This window comes from Pteropus alecto, unplaced genomic scaffold, assembly GCF_000325575.1.
Source record: "Pteropus alecto unplaced genomic scaffold, ASM32557v1 scaffold86, whole genome shotgun sequence".
Taxonomy (NCBI): Eukaryota; Metazoa; Chordata; class Mammalia; order Chiroptera; family Pteropodidae; genus Pteropus; species Pteropus alecto.
In genome coordinates, this window is record NW_006442109.1 from 8,881,440 (window position 1) to 8,898,501 (window position 17,062).

General features: G+C 42.6%; 1 long non-coding RNA gene across 7 annotated transcripts in view; it reads right to left on the minus strand.

The window, feature by feature from the left end:
* Positions 1–17,062, minus strand: part of LOC112469592 — a 128,579-nt gene that overhangs the window by 91,889 nt on the left and 19,628 nt on the right. For all 7 annotated transcript variants that reach the window (XR_003042698.1, XR_003042696.1, XR_003042701.1 and 4 more), the window contains one exon: positions 1,222–1,365. This is a non-coding gene — a long non-coding RNA (uncharacterized LOC112469592). The remainder of the gene's footprint in view (positions 1–1,221; positions 1,366–17,062) is intronic.

A 17,062-nucleotide genomic window follows, 5' to 3' on the forward strand; every position in this document is an offset into this window, starting at 1 on the left:
CTAGGCTGTAATCAAGGCCAAGCTTTCCCTAAGGCCCCCGCCTCCTTAGATGTCATGTCCTCCTGTATCTAAGGCATCCTTCCCATTTCTCATAGTTTTCTTTTCCACAACCTGCGTGGTCCCTGCCTTCTCCTTATGGCTATTGATGTTTCTATTGTGTTATTATTGGTTAATTTTTACATGGGTGCCTTGACTCAAAAGCTAAGCTGTAGCACTTCACACCTATTAGGATGGCTATTACAAACAACAACAACAACAGAAAAAAAAAACAGAAAATAAATCGTGGTGAGAAGGTGGAGAGATTGGAATCCTTGTGCACTGCTGGTGGAAATGTAAAATGGTGTAGCTGCTATGGAAAATAATATGGCAGTTCTTTAAAAAATTAAACACAGAACTACCATTTGATCTAGCAATTCCACCTGTGGATATATATATAAAACAGAAGTGAAAGCCAAATATTTGTATATCCATGTTCATTGTAGCATTATTCACTATAGCCAAAAAGTGTAAAAACCCAAATGTCCATCAATAGATGAGTGGATAAACAAAATGTGATATGTACATATAATAGAATATTAGCCTTAAAAAGGAATGCAGTTCTGATATATGCTGCAATACAGATGAACCTTGAAGACAGTATGTTAAGTGAAATAAGCCAGTCACAAATATTATATGATTCCATTTAGATGAGTACATGGAATAGTCAAATATGTAGAGAAAGAAAGTATAATGATGGCTTCCAGGGGCTGGGAGGAGCGGGGATTGGGAGTTACTATTTAATGGGTACAGAGTTTCAGTTTGGGAAGATGAAAAAGTTCTGGAGATGGATAGTGGTAATGGCTGCACAACAATGTGACTATACTTAATGCCACTTAACTGTACACTTAAAAGTTTCAATATTTAAATTTTTTTTTGAATATGTCTTCTCAGGTAAAGGCAACAAAAGAAAAAATAAATAAATGGAACAACATCGAACTAAAAAGCATTTGCACATCAAAGGAAACATCGGCAAGACGAAAAGGCATCTACTGAATGAAAGAAGTTGCTTGCAAATGATATATCCAATAAAGGGTCAGGAACCATACCAGTTATGCTGACTAGGTATAAAGAATGTTAACTAGGTAACTGAAAGGATAAAAAGGGAGGTAGTGACTGAAGGAAGCAGATACCACTTTTAGGGCCGGGAAACAAAGGAAAAAAGATTGAATTATTAACGCTTACTTAGAGATTGGGTCCCATGGAGCGGAAAAGTGAACCTCTGCGAAGCAGGTGCTGCATGGCTGCTGCTGGCATCTCCGAACTTGGAGTACAAGTGCACTGGGGTCTAGACTCGGACTCTGAGGAAGGGGTGCAATGAGGCTGTATCTGTAGGAAAAAAACAGCAAATACATTCAGTTTTGCTACTAGGAGGAATGGCCTCCGCCAGGGTGAAGGGGGGCTGCGGGACTGATGCTAACAGGAGCAGGAAGACTTGGGAAGGAAACAGAAAGACGTGCCTCCAGCCCCGCGGCCTCCCTCTAGCGCCCCCTATAGGCTGATTTTTGACAGAGAGCGTCTGGCAAAACGGAAATAATGTGTGTGGGTTTGCAGCTCCCATATGTATCAGAAAGGCGAGTGTAGAAGGGTGGGTTTGGAGCCGAAATGGTAGCCTAATAACTGATACAGGTGGAGAGCACCTGAATCCTGGAAGACATCAATAAGACACGGCTGCAAGAACCAGAACCACGGTCTGGTTCGGGTTCTGCAAGTAAAAAACCGTGGAGCTGCCTCACCTCAGATTTCCTGTCTTTAGAGAAAATATCTCCATGCATAAGTTGCTCCTGGTGGGCTTTCCTGTTACTGACCCAGCCACGGCCTTGTCTTAGTCAGCTCTGTTCCCCCACAGAGCCCGGCCCAGAGCTGCCATATTGGTAAACATCAATGAGATTAAATTGAAACACCACCACCTGCAGCTAGTGTGGTGGTGAGGGCGGGGGATTCTGACTCCTGGGTTGAATCTCTGCTCTTCACTCAAAATGCCATCTCAGGCCCATTTTCACTTTTCTTAGCTTCCATTTCCAAAACGGGAGCATTAGGAACAAGTTATCTCATTGGATCGTGGTGAAAACTAAGTGAGAGGGTGTGCATAGAGTGCCGATGTCCCTGCCTCCCCTACAGTAGGCACTCTGTTAGCTACTGTTCTTGATCATCAGCTCGCATGCTACTGTTTTGACAAATGAGCTTCAGATTGGCTTCCAAAGAACCCAGTTCCACCCTGTGTGCCTCACAGGTAGAACCAGACTCTGTGCCTTACCCACCTGGGCTCTGATCACTGGCTCAGTAACTTGCCTAGTACCTGCCCTCAGGCCCCCAGGACTCCTTCCTGTTTCTCTGCATCCATTCATCTTGACAACTTCTAGTTGCTATGGATCTATAGCATGTGCTACATGTCTGCCATCGGCCCGGACTTCCTTTCCTTGCAGCCAGCTCCGGTTCTGGTTCTGCATTATGCTTCATTCCCAGCAATCTTGTTCCTCTCCTCCCTCCCTAGACCCTCTCATGGCCCTCACAAGACAGGTCAGGGATGCTCATTTAAATGGTGCTGCTCTTCAGCAGTGTTGGCTTCTTAGGGCTGTTGTAACAAATAACTACACACGTGGTGGCTTAAAACAATAGAAATGTATACTTTCACAGTTTTGGAGGCCAGAAGTCTGAAATCAAGGTGTCAACATGGCCACAGTCCCTCTGGAGGCTCTTCTAGCTCCTGGTGGCCCCGGTCATTCCCTGGCTTGCTGCAGCATCACTCTGGTCTCTGCCTCTGTCTTCTCCTGGCCTCCTCCTCTCTGTGTCTGTGTGTCTTTTCTGTCTCTTATAAAGATGCTGTCATTGGATTGAGGGCCCACTGTAATGCCGCATGATCTCATCTCAGGATCCTTATCTTAATACATTTATAAAGATCCTATTTCCAAATAAGGTCCCAGGTGGCTACGAGTTTTGGCGGGGATCACTATTTGACTCACTACAAGTAGAAAAATCCAGATACAGACAGGAAAGCTGAAGAACTAGCTGTCTCCATCCAGACATAGGGGTTCCTTCTTCTGGAGCCAACTGTCACATGTGAGGCAACCCCAACATTTCAGCCCCTGTAACCATCCAGCTCCTGGCAGTCATCACTGCTAGACTGTCTCAGTAGGTTACATTATGCCACTCCTTGCATCTCACCTACAGGTTGTTGGTAAGATCTGTCTGTCAAAGCACACACTGTAAATAAAGCCATTTCCATTTGGGAACTGGTGGTAGAGTAAGGGGAAAAGGAAAAGAATTAAATAAAGGCAAAATCTTCATCATCCACAAAACAATACGCAAAAACCAGGGCATTCCTCCGAACCATCAATAAATAATCCAGACCACAAAAATAATACATTAGACAGCTTGTATAACAGTAGCATGTGAAAGACTGGAACTTTCTAAAATTAATTTTCTTCATTTTGGTTTATTAAAATTGCACTCATCTATCTCCCCTGTTAAATATTTTATTTTTTCATATTAATGGCTGCAATTTCAGCTTGTGCCTGTTTCTGTCATTAACACTGTACAAACTTAATATCATTAGTAGTTTTTCCCTTAATTATGTGACTAGAGAAGAAAAACATCAAAGTTTCCGTGAAATTGGAATAGTATATCTAAATTGCCTCATGTTTATTTTAACATTAACAGTAAATGAAGCTAATGGGCTTTTATATTATTAAAAGCACTCATTTGTGTCCTGCCTGTTCTAATATATAACAAAGCTTTAACAGATGTTAAATAATTAGTTATTTAATAACGATAGGTGGAATACATCAAACAAAAGGAAAAGTTGAAGGTAATGCACACAGTTAAGGGGTCTATCTGTTTTAGGGCTTTCAAACAGGATTTCCTCTCCCCAGGTGCCCTGCTCCACCATCAATGTGAGAGTTCTAATTTATAATGACCCTGGAGAGTAAAAGCAACAAAACCTATTGCTGCAGCCCTACAGAGGACATGCATGTTCCGGGGGGCAATAATGTTTGCAGTTATTTCTGGGCAACTTCCATTCATAATTCAATACCTGTGCAAGGTCCGTGTTAGGCTGGGGCTCAGAGGGCCTCTGCAGGAGGGAGGCCCTGCAGCTGTTGCTGCTGGCCCACCTCCTTCCTTAAAGCCTCCTTGCCTCCTCATAGCATGGTTTCCTTGGCTTTAGAGGATGCTGATGAATAAAGGCATTCTTCTGTGCTAGGAGTCCAGTGAGACCTAGGGAAGGACTCTGGCCTGTGAGTCTAAAAGAGGTGCCAGATTGTCATCACTCTCCCGCTCAAAGACCTGTAAGGACTCCCTGTGGCTTGCTCTGTCAAGGCCAACCTCCTTGCTTGTTGCTTGAGGCTCTACCTATCCAACCTTAGCTCCTGTTCTTCCCAAAATTTGTAATCTGTTCCATCTCACTGGTTTCCTGCCCAGGCCCAGCACATGAGAAATTGTCCTGTCTCCTCACTTTTAACCATGTTCTTGCCCTCACTTGAGACCACTTTCTCCTTTTCTTCTGCCTATCCAAATTCTAGACATTCCTAATAATTCAAATTCCAGATCCTACATTAGGCCACTCCTGGTCCCTCTGTCTCCTGAATTCTGGGCTACTTCTCTATCTATATCCTTCAAAATACCACTAGTTTCAAGGATAGGCTTATAGCGTTTGAGCCAATGATTCCTGATGAACTGATTGACTAGTTGCCATGGAGTTTCATTCTTCCTTAGAGAAATCTCTATTTTTTAGCAGAAGCTGAAGCTTAGAGAGATGAAGTAAGTTGCCGAAGATCATATGCTATTAAGTGACAGAAAAGATTTGAACTTAGGCTCATCTCCAGAGCCTGGACCAATGCTTTTTAATTAAGTAATCTCAGACATGAGAACTTGGGAGGACAAGGCAGCTATGTTGGGAGGAGACTAGCTGCTTTTGTCACTGCTGTGCTAAGGAGCTTGGTCTTCTTGAAAAGTTAGGTCTAGAAAGGGGAGAAATTTGAGATTCTTTCCTTCCATAGATTTAGTGATCCTTTGGGATAACAAATTATCCCAAACTCAACAGCTTAAAACGACAAACATTTATTGACTCATAGTTTTTGTATGACATGAATTTGGGAGCAGCTTAGCTGAGTGGTTTGGGCTCAGGGTCTCTCATGTGGTTGCAGTCAGGATGTTGACAGGAGCTTTAGTCCTTTAGGTGTTGACTGGGCCTGGGTGATCTGCTTCCAAGGAGCTAACTCACTTAGCTGTTGGCTGGAGGCCCAAGTTCCTCATCACATAAGCCTCTCCACAAACTTATTGAGTATCCTAATGACATGGCTTCCCCCAGAGCAAAAGAACCAAAGGAAAACAAAGAGGAAGTTACAGTGCCTTTTATGATTCGGTCTCTGAAGTCATACATCCATCATTGTTTCCACTTTATTCTATTTGTGAGAAACAAGTCACTAAGTCCAGTCCACATTCAAGGGAAGGGGAATTATGTTCCATCACTTGAAAGGAGGAATATCAAAAAATTGATGGACACCACATGATGGAACAGAGTTGGGAAAAAATCATGCAAACATACATTAAAGATACATATGCTGATTACAACTGCTTTCCCCCCAAAGTGTAACCATTGTCCTGACTTCTGTAATTTTATTTTCTTGTCTTTCTTTATAATTTCAGAAAAACCTAATCTGTATTCTTTAGTGGTTCACCACCAATTGGGAACTACTAAAGAATACAGATTGGGTTTTTCTGTTTTTTGAACTTCATGTAAATGGAATTGTATTGTAATGATTCTTTGGTGTTTTGCTTCTTTTGTTCATTATATGAATTTCATCCATGTTTTTGCATGTAGCTGTATTTTGTTTATCTTTTGTTGTATAAAGGCCATTTATCTTTATCTTTAATAATTCTTTTTGCCTTAAAGATTATGCTGTTCGACATTTATATGGCTATACCAAATTTCTTTCAGTATTTGCATGATATTTTTTTCCCATCTATTTAGATATATCTTTGCACTTTAAATGTTTTTCTAGTATTTTTTTTATTTTCACTTTCTTAGTATTACTAAATAGTCTGATAATATTTAGTTTTTAAACGGAACATTTATTCCATTTATATTTAATGCAATTTCTGACATATTCGGATTTATTATTACTAATTATTTTGTGCTTTCTATTTGCTCCACCTCTTCTCTGTCTTTCTCTTTTCCTGACTTTTTTGGATTAATGGAATATTTTTGATCATTCATAATTGCTCCTTGAATTGGTTTGAAAGATATATTCTGTTTTTATTCTTTTAATAGTTGACCTAGCAATTACAAAAACATGTATTCAAAACTCATCAATAGCTAATATTAACCGATACCTTTACCCTCCTTCTGGCCTATCCAAAGGCCTTAGAACACTTGAAGTCCATTTAACCTCTTATTTATATGTTGGTGTTTTCATATTTTACATTCTAACTTTTCTTTTAATCCCACATAACACTATTATTATAGCTTAAAATAGTTCATGTTTATTTAGCTTTGTCTGCATAGTACAAGTGTCTGTGCTCTTTATTTATTTGTACACTTTAGTTACTCAACTGGGATAACTTTCCTTCTCCTTCTAGTACAGCCTTTGGCATTGCCTTTAGTGAGGCACTGCAAATGGCAATTTTTTTCCTTCTTTGCTATCTGAAAAGCCTTAACTTTATTCTTGAAAGACATTTTCACTGACCAAAGAATTCTAGCTCAGTGGTTGTTTTTTATAAGCCTATGTTAACAAATTCTGCTATCTTCTGGCTCCCACCGTTGCTATTGAAAGTCAGTTGCTAATCTAGATTTTTCTTTTGAATAGACTGCAACCTGTTTTTCCCCTTCTCTGGCCGATTGAAAAATCTTTTATTTATCCCTGGCATTCTCCAGTTTCACTCTGATGAATCTACATATGAATTTTATTTATCTAACCTTTTAAGTCTTCTTAAAACTATGGGTCAATATCTTTTCTTCAGGTCTGGAAATTCTTAGCCATTATTTCCTGAATTATTGCCTCTGCCCATTCTCTTACTCTCCTACTTCGGAAACTCTGATTTGATGTATATTAGATCTTTTCATTTTATCTCCCATATGTCTTAACTTCTCTTATATTCACCATCTCCTTTTCTCTCTTTGCTGTGTTAATATAGTTCACTGATTCTCTCTTCATCTATGTCTAATCTGCTATTATACACATCTGCTGAGTGTTTACTTCAGTTGTGTTTTCATTTCTAAATATAATATTTCCTTCTTTTTAGAATCTGTTACATCTCTCTTACTCTTTTTTTAACATTTTCCTGTTCCCTGTAGATATTATCAACTTTGCCTTTTCACTCCTTTCAAATGGTAAGCATCACTGTTTTATATTCCATATCTGATAATTCCAATATCTGAAATCTTATAAATCAGTTTCTGCTGTTCAGATTCTCATTCTTAGAGCTGTGCTTCCTTGTGCATTTGGTTATTTTTTTGTCTGAGTTGATTTTTTCTTTTCTTTTTTTTTTGGCAAATTATTTTTGGTAACTCTTTGAGTTCTGGAATAAAATGATCTGTGTTTACTTCTGCCAGCTAACTTAAAGGCATTATCGGCCCAACACTACGTTAAATTAAGTTCATGACTATGGTTATTCTGTCCATTCAGTTTATGTAGATTTGGGTGTTGCCCCATTTTAGTCCACCCTTCTCACCATCTTCCTCTCCAGGGCCTTCTGAGACATAGCTCTGATGCAATCTCCTCACATCTCCCAGTCCTTTACTGGCACTCGGCACCCAGGATCCATTCAAGCTGGCTTTCACAGCCCCACTATCCCCTCCAGCCTCTCCTGCAGGGTTTCCCATCAGACCCAGGCACTATCTGGATCCTTAGGACTCCCTCACTAGGATCATTAGGACCCCACAACCCAGCCTCAAGTTGTTGGCCAGTGGAGTTGACAGGAAGACCAAGTTTCCCCAGTGTTTAAGGGAGAACTCTAACATTGGCTGCTGCTTCTGCCTTGTAATTGTCTCCTCATAAACCTATGAGGACACTTTAGCCTCTATCCTACACGAATGTGGACGTGACCCCATCTCCATTCGGGCTCCTAGAGATGAAACAAGTTCTACTCCTCCATGAATTCCTTTTCTGCTTCCTCTGAATGGTCACAACTTCATCTTTCCAGGCACCCCTGGTGGTAGGCTGCAGGATCTCCCTGCAGGAGTCTCTGAGAGAGCCTGAAAGACTCTGAAAGCTTTCTAGTTTCCTCAGCTATAACTTTTGACCTGATGGAAGCCTTCTAGGCCAAGCCAGCCCTGCCTTGGGAGACATAGGAGGCCCCTTCCTAAAGGAGGGAGAATGGTTACCTGAGAGAAGTGGAGATAGAATGGAGCCTCATGGGCTGTGAAGTTCAAGTTCTAGAATGACTGCACTGACCTCACCATTCATTCATTCATTCATTCATTCAACAAACAGTTACTGAGGGCTGCTCTGTGCCAGGCACTGGTTGGACATTGGGAGGAAATAGGTCGACATGATACTTTCCCTAATGGAGCATATAGTGTAGGGGAAGGGCCAACAGACAACAAGACACTGAGCAATCACAAACTATATGGTCAGGGCTGGAGCCAAACCTCTCTTTCCTGAATCTCAGTTCCTCATCTGTAACTACTATGCACCTCCTGGGGCAGATGGGATGGTCGAATGAGACCACACATATAAAGTCTCCCACAGGTGACAGGCACTTGAGGTATTTTTCAAACTGAAGGATGAGTCACAAGAATGGGATGCAAAGAATTTAGTGAGTCATGAATAATTTCTTCTACAAAGGAAATGGAATAAAAACATATGCATCATATGTAATAAGGGTATTATTTTGTCAAACTTCTACCTTTGTTATAAGGGGGTGGGTGTGTGTAGATACACTAAGTCATGTCGAAATTTTTTTCAAAGAAAGTTGAAGGCCACTGACCCAGTGGTTCAGAGCAGGGTCTTGGGGGTCACACGGGTTTATGTCAATTTCAACAAGACCTAATATACATCTCACTTCCGCCCTACTACATTGTGTGACATGGATGCTTCCCTTCACCTCCGAGGCACCAGCTGTTGTGAGAACTGATGAGACACTGAATGTGAACAAGTTGCTCAGAACAGCACCTGGGGCATCACAGGGATTCAAAATCATTTCCTGCTCATGTTCGTTTTGTTTATATGTAGCAGGACCTCAAGTAAGAGCAAATTGTCTCTGATTTAAAACATAAATAGAAAGCTATTATTGTCGTTTCTGGTTTTTTCTATAACAATAACATTTTTAGGCATTTGCGCGCTAGGCACCAACCCCGTTTAATCCTCACAGCAACTCTGTGAGGTAAATTCTATCATTATTCCCATTTTACAGCTGAGGAAACTGAGATAATAGGAGGTTAAGACTTAGAGTGGGTCTCACAAAGGGGACCATCCAAACTCACACTCCTGCCTCAGCACCAGTAGTGTGCCCTGCCTTATTCAGGGCCTCCTCTGGCACCAAGGTCCCTAATAGCTCCAGTTTAAAGCCTTCTGGGCTGGCCCTAGTTCTCCATCACCCTGTCTGCCTGACACTCTGCCCCAGGTTCCTCAGGCATTAGTTTGTCCTCTTGCTATTACGCTCCAGCTGTTTCTTATTTAAAACCCTGGCACCTCAGGGTTCCCAGAGGCTGCCTTGACCCTGGCAGCAGCCAGGGATCTGGTCCCAGGTTCCCAGGGAGCTGAAGGGACCCTGATCTTTGAGGCCAGAGGGAGGCCTGGGGGCTATGGCCTTGTCCTGAATAGCCAGGGGAATGAGGTTCAGCTTCTGCCACAGTCTCCAGGACTGAGAAAGCAGCTGAAAAGGAAGATTTCCCTTTTGGAGCCCCAACTCAGGAGATGACCTCTGGCCCGGAAGTGGAGAGCCTCCACAGAGGCCCACTGGATAGGCCAGAGGTACCAACATGACCGAAGCAGAGAGCACAGGCAGCACACCAGCGCAGTGTCAGCCACCAGTTCTTACCACATCGATCATCCAGTCCTTAAGACATATTAAAATGGATTTAAAAAGACATTTTGCATTTTCTCTCCTTAACACCCACATTATTGCCACACATCGGCTTTTGTTTTAATTAAAATCGGTTTTGAAATCCTCCATGAAACTTCAGTGGGATTGTTAAAGGCAGCAATTTCCTTATCGGCAGTGCGTCCCCACAACATACTGTAATAGTTATTTTGCAACAAAGCACAAGTCTTATTAATTTAGCTCAATCAAATCAGCACCACATTAATTTATGGGGCTCTAAAAATCTGGCAGTGCCGCTCTAGATCAAGGAACTTAGGGCAGGCAAGACACCAAGTGGGATGTTTATTTTGTACAATGGTCCCTAACTGCATTTCTGTGATTTAAAAGCTTTCCGAGGCGTGCGATGATAATATTACATGCATATAGAATTGTGTGTTTGCTATGCCTCATTACTCCCCGCAGAGACCCAAAATCATTTGGTATTCAACTCCTACCTAAAATATTTCCTTTTACATACAAATATTTTTTCTGCTTTAAATGGCTTCTCTATGTTAAATTTTTTTTTTTCCGCGGCTGTGAAGCAAGATCGTTTCCTATGTGGGGTTCTATTTTGGTCCAATATTGATCTTTAGTGGTGGTTACTAAGTGGGTAGTTGGCTTTCCTTCGTCTTTTTCTCTGGCCAGTCCCTCCAATGAAGCAGGTGAAGTTTTCTGTGGGGTCAATTTTGCGTTTTTCCCCTCCCTTCCAGATTCTTGCTTCCTGGTTTACTTTTACTGATGTCTTCTTCAGAGACTAGGAATGTTTCTCTCACTCATGTCTTAATAACAAAGCTTCACAATAACACATAGAATGATCTGGAGATACAGCTTGGCAGCCAGCAGATTTGAAAGGCAGTGTGGGATGGGGCACTGTAGCAGATATGGGGTGGAAATGGGAAGGTGGGTGCTCAGAGAGAGCAAGTGACTTGCCTGAGGTCACACGGGTTATGAAGAGTGCCGAACTCTATCTAGGACTCAGATCCTGTAGGCCCCAATTTTCCCATTAGTAGAATGAGAACCATAAGAATTGGAGGGAGGTCACACACGTGAAGGGCCGAGCACAAGACCTGGCACACATGGGTGCTCAGCAATATTATATACAGTATAATCACATTCCTCTTCCTCAGCAAGTTCAGGCCCAGTTTTTCAAGAGCCTGACCCTGAACTGCAAAGCTGGACTATGCTCTGGTGCAAACAAGAACAACTGTCATCTCAAATGCTTACACCTGCAGAGCTTCTCCAGTGCACAAAGATGCTTCCATCTGCTCCAGGAGGGCACATGCCTTCTCTGGGGTTATAGACTGGGCACTGAAATATTATGTATGTATTAACTAATGGACTCAACACAACCTGTCTCAGGATAGGCAGGCACGAAACCCCATTTAATGGATGAGAAAACTGAGACTAGCAGAGTTTCAACGACTGCCCTAGGGTCAGACAGTCAATGGCAGAGGGGCAATTCCAACCCTAGGCTATCAACTCCAAGGTCAGTGCCCTTCCTAGCACACTGGCCACCTCTGGCACCCTTGCCAATCCATCAGAGCTCAGGGAGACAGTGGCTGAGGTTTGGGTTGGAAACGTATTTCCTGTCGGTGGTATGAGCAGCTAGCTGCTGGTGTGACAGCATTTAAGAGGCCCCAGAAAGCATCCCTTGCTCCCTTCTTGACTGTGGCCAAGCCTTAGAATTGTCTTCTGGGTTAAGTCTTGCCTTTTCCCCACATACATCTTTATTTATTTTAATGATGTAAGCCACACTATCCATGAATGTTCCTTCTCTGTCCTGTTAGTGAGAATAAGTTTAATCTAGATAGAAGGAGAGCTCTCAGTACTCGGCAGGGGCCTTTGTGTTAGGAGTGGATATTCTGATGTGTGTGACTCCCAGATGCCATCACATCTTTAGTGTTGATGACGTGGGATTCAGTAACTCCAGAAACAGTCCACACCATTGTTAGACAATGCTCTTATTTGAAATTTCCTTTTCCTATGTGGAACCTAACATCTTCAGTAAAGCATTATCACTTCATTATAAATGGCCAGCATGCTCTCTGATCTGCCCAATGCCAGGAAATTCCAGAGCCACCTAGAGATGGCTGGTGCGACAGCTATGCCAAGCACCAACTCAAAACCACATAGTAGAGGCCAAGAAAGCTATCTCTGTGGCCCTGGACAAGCGTGGTTCCAACTACTAGGAGGGCAGAGAACCAGAGGTGAAGTTACAAGACAGGGGAGAGGTGTTTCAGGCCTAGGGCAGATGCAGCATGCTGCCATGCAAGGGGTCCAGAGGCCTCCAGTGAGAAACAGAGACAGAAAAGTCACAAGCCAAGGGACTCAGTTCTAGGTGAATCCAAACCCTTTGACCAATTTCCAGAAAATGACCATGAAAATGTGAAGGTCAGGCATGAGCTAAGAACCTGCTGGATAAAGTTTCACAGGAGGCTTCACAACAGGCTGCGATGTTAAGATCAAAAACTTCATTGTCGACTTAATTCAACAAGTACTTTGGGAAACTTGCTGTGTGCCCAGCACTGGGTGGGCTCTGAAAAGAAGCAGCAGAAAGCATGCCATCAGCCATGAGTCTGCAGGCTTTAGGTTTACCCTTTGTCATGGTGAGAGAGTTAGTCCTCATTTTTTGCCACATTTGATTTCTCCTTACTCAAGTCGGTGCTGGCTTTCGGTGCTGGACTCATGAGAAAACGGAAATGTTTCTGAAGGAGGCTGCTCTTTGGACATCCTAGCTCAGCCTCTGCAAATAAATGCTAAGCCTGTGCAAGACCAGGTCCCATGGTTGACCAGTCAGGAGGCATCCATTGACACAGAAAAGAGGCAGCAGCAACTTGCTTGGTTTCAAAATGGCTTCTCTCAGATAAGGCTGAGCTAGGTCATAGAGTGTCTTTCTGTTAATTAGAAGAAGGTGCCGCCGTCTTGGGGTACAGACAAGTCCACAAGACCTCAAATTGGCATGTGGATCACAAGATGGACTTCAGCATTCACGGCCCCCTGGCTGGGCACACTTGAGCAGTGAACATGTACAATTGTAGTTGGTAGCTCTGCTCCAGTCCCCAAACCCTTTTCAGTCATTATCTGTGAGAGGACGCAGGCCCAGACTCCCCCTAGACGAATGGATTACCTCAGATCTAAGCCAAGACCCCCTGCAAAAATGAAGGAAGCTGTGCTTTAACATTCCCATCCACACACAACCAAGTTGCTCAGAAACCCAGCATTGTACAGACGCTCTCGTCTCTCATTCCATCATTCCTTTCTTGGAGGGACAGGTGGACATGGCGGGAGGAGGGAAAAAGAGCCCTGAAACTCCTTTCTGCAGACAGTGCCAAGCCTTCCTCTCTTCTTGCTGCTCTTTAAGAAGGCTTTCTAAAGAAGAGGAACCTTCCGTGGGAGCAGATGGCGGATAAGTAGGAATGGTAAATAGTTTTAATTACTGCATAATGTAAGTGAGACAATAAAGGGGAGACAGTGGAAGCAAGCTGCTGCCGCCGAGGCCCTGAAACTGTTGTGGGGCCCAATTTGTCTGGCATGTGCTGTTCTCAGTCTTGAGAGGGCTTTAAAGAGAACGCCGAAAATATTAATTGCCCGCCTCACTGGCCCATCCATCTTCACAACCGAGTAACACGCTTTTTTAATTTCAGGGGAATCGTTTTCAAATGGGAATCATGCAAATGAGTATTTTAGCTATTCATTTGTTTTACTGCGAGCGCTTTGTGAGCAAATGGCCTACAGCTTGCAATGAATTAAAAGACATGGGCACTGGAGACCGATTTTTAATACAAAGTCTTGACTCGGAGACGACCCCGACCAGCAGCACAGAAAATGTTGGCATAGCAACTTTGGGCATTTTCATGCAAATTGGCTTCTATATAGATGATACGAATGCAATGTTTTCCTTCAACTAATCATCATAAAATTAGTTTCACTATATTTAAATGCCTCCACTTAATGCATTATATCCATATGCATGAAATTGCCTCCGCTAATGCAGTACATAAAATGCCAAAGATACAATGAATAGCCAAATTGCAAGCAGTTATGTTATCTCCCATAAAAATGATGCCCCTCCCCCTTCTTTTTTTTTGTGTGTGTGTGGGGGGGTGTTATTGAATGTGTGGACGCCAAAGGCATCTATTACAAATTGCTATTAACACACGCACAGACACACACACACATACAAACACACACACATCCTAAAGTCCTCTTCAGTTAAGTAACGTTAAGGTTGTAACACAATCTAACAAAAGCCAGACAAGTCAGGGGCCGGGCTGATGGTGCTCACCTGGTCAACCTCCCCTCACAGAGAGTGCATAGCCAGAGCAGATAGTGGAGCAAAGAGCACTTGCCTGGCCTTGGAATTAGCTGCATTAGGGGGTGTGGTTTCATGTCCCTTCCCCAGGCATTGATTTGGGAGGACCAAGAAAGATGCATCTGAGCTACTCAGGGTCCAAAAACCCAACTGAAAATAATCAAAGGTGGAGCCACTACTGGTGAGAACAACCCCTGAAGACTGGCCCTGGCAGTCTGGAGAGATGAGAACTCTGGAGAAACATGATCAAAGCGGCAGTCTGGAGAGATGAGAACTCTGGAGAAACATGATCAAAGCCAATAACTGAGAAAGGGAATATCCATGGAACCCCTCCATTCTGGAGGCTATGCTTGACTTTATACATCTTCCATGTCCTGTCATCTTTACAAACAACAGTGAAAATGTCTACAAAATCATCACTGGTCTTGTGGACTATGAAATGAGTCTCAAAGAAATTGAAGAACATGTTCAAGGTTATATGACCAGGAAGCAGCAGAGGAGGGATTTAAACCCAGCTCTCTCTGAGTTCAACGCTGCACTTTTTCCAGTGCCAGGTTGACCTCTGCAAATGACATTAAGTAATTGCAGGAATGGGTTCCATTAGGAACCTCTTTTTGCTCCAAGAAGAGCTGTCCTCTCTCCAGCAAGGCAGGGGCTATGAGGGTAGCAGGAGATAATGGTTTTGTGAGTCTTTCCTTTAACATTTAGGTTTGATTCTCTCAATTCACTCTCTGGCCTCCATGTCCTCCAATCCTGCCAAAGAAGTCAGGGTTCTTCTCTGCTTCAGCCTTGGTGGATTTCAAATTTGGCTTAAATATACAGGTGCTATTTGTGTGCAGGGTAGGGGTTAATAGGGAGAGGAAAAAAACAGGCGAACTTGGGAAAATACAAGTCCTTCCTTTCTACCTGGAGATGGAGTTCTATTTCAGGAACTCTCCAATTCTCATTCCTTGGAGGACTTTGCGTTTGGCTTAAGTAGAGGTGCATTTCCTCACTAAAATTCATGAGGTAGCTATGGAAACAGTATGGCAGTTCCTCAAAAATTAAAAATACAATTACCATATGATCCAGCAAATTCACTTCTGGGTATATACCTAAAAGAAATTAAAGCAGGGACTCAAACAGATATCGGCCCACCTATGTTCATGGCACCATTACTTACAACAGCCAAGATGTGGGTAGAAGCCAGGCAACTGTCCATCAAGGGATGAATAGATAAACAAAATGTGGTATATACATAGGATGGAATATTATTCAGCTTTAAAAAGGAAGGAAATTCTGACACATGCTACAATATGGATGAATCTTGTGGACATTATGCTGAGCGAAATAAGCCAGTCACAAAAAGGCAAATACTGTATGATTACACTTAAATGAGGTACCTAAGAGTAGTCAAATTCATAGAGACAGAAAGTAGAATGGTGCTTGCCAGAGGCTAAAAGAAGGGGGAATGCGGAGTTAGTGTTTAAAAGTATTAAGTTTCAGTTTGGGAAGATGAAAAGATTTGTGGAGATGGATGATGGTGATGGTTACACAAAAATGTGAATATACTTAATACTACTGAGATATATACTTAAAAAATGGTTAAAGTGGTAAATTTTTGTTATGTGTATTTTATCATAGTTAAAAATTAAAGAAAAAGAAGAGAATGTATGAGGTAGGAAGACATCTTCCCCAAGACCCCAAGCGTGTCACAGAATTCAGGGGACAAACTCTCTGGGCAGCTTAAGAGGTGAGAATAGCTCCTTTTGATTGTTCAGGAGTAGGCATCTCTCAAGAAGCAGTTCTGTATTCAATACAGACAGCCTTACTGACTTAAATTAAGTGCTAAAGTGAGAGAGACCCCGAAGAGTCAGGATTAGCTGGGGTCTATGGCATAGATCAGTAATTCCTCTAGTCTCATTAAATTGATTCGTTTTCATTTCCTTCTAAATTTCTCCCTCTCGTCTTCTATCTTGTTATTTCCAACATACAAATACTCCTATTAAATTTCTTTCCTTTGGTCTTTTTTCTTGGTTCCCCCTCCAAGTGGTCTTCTCACTGCCTAGGATTGTTTTCGGCTACTGTGACTTACAAACACTAAAGTAAGTTGGCATGCTCTCCTGCAAATCGAATGATTTATCTTATACATTGATATCCTCACCAATCCTTATCCTTAATTGGACCTGTGATTCCAATAGCAGCCACCAGGTGACATGTTTTGGAAAACTCAGCCTCTATCAATTATGGCAAATACTGCCTCTGGTGGCTGTAGTGAGATTTGCAGGCTGGTTGCCTCCGTGACAATTAACCAGGACTTAGGGGACACACCTGTATTAAAAAGCCAGCCCTTTTCAGTAACTCCAGGTGCTTCTGCCCCACAGCTCCAGCTGGTGTCATGTTCCCTCTTGTACCTTTAGCTCCAGAAGAACCAGTACAGTGCTATGTCTTCTTGTGAATAACCTGCCTCTAGTAAAAGACTGCATACTTCAGCCATAGCAGTACTGGAGAGGCCATTCTCTCCTATGGCCTCAATCTGGAGGTGAGACCAAACCTTCAAGCTCACTTTGTTTTACTATCTTTTCCAGATTCTGTTTTTAAATCATTCTCTCACAGAAAACCTCTCCTGGTTTTGTTCCTAGCATACCTTCCCCGATGCAGCTTCCTGTGCTACTTTCTTCCATGTCTGCTGTGTGAGAAGCTGGGTCTCCT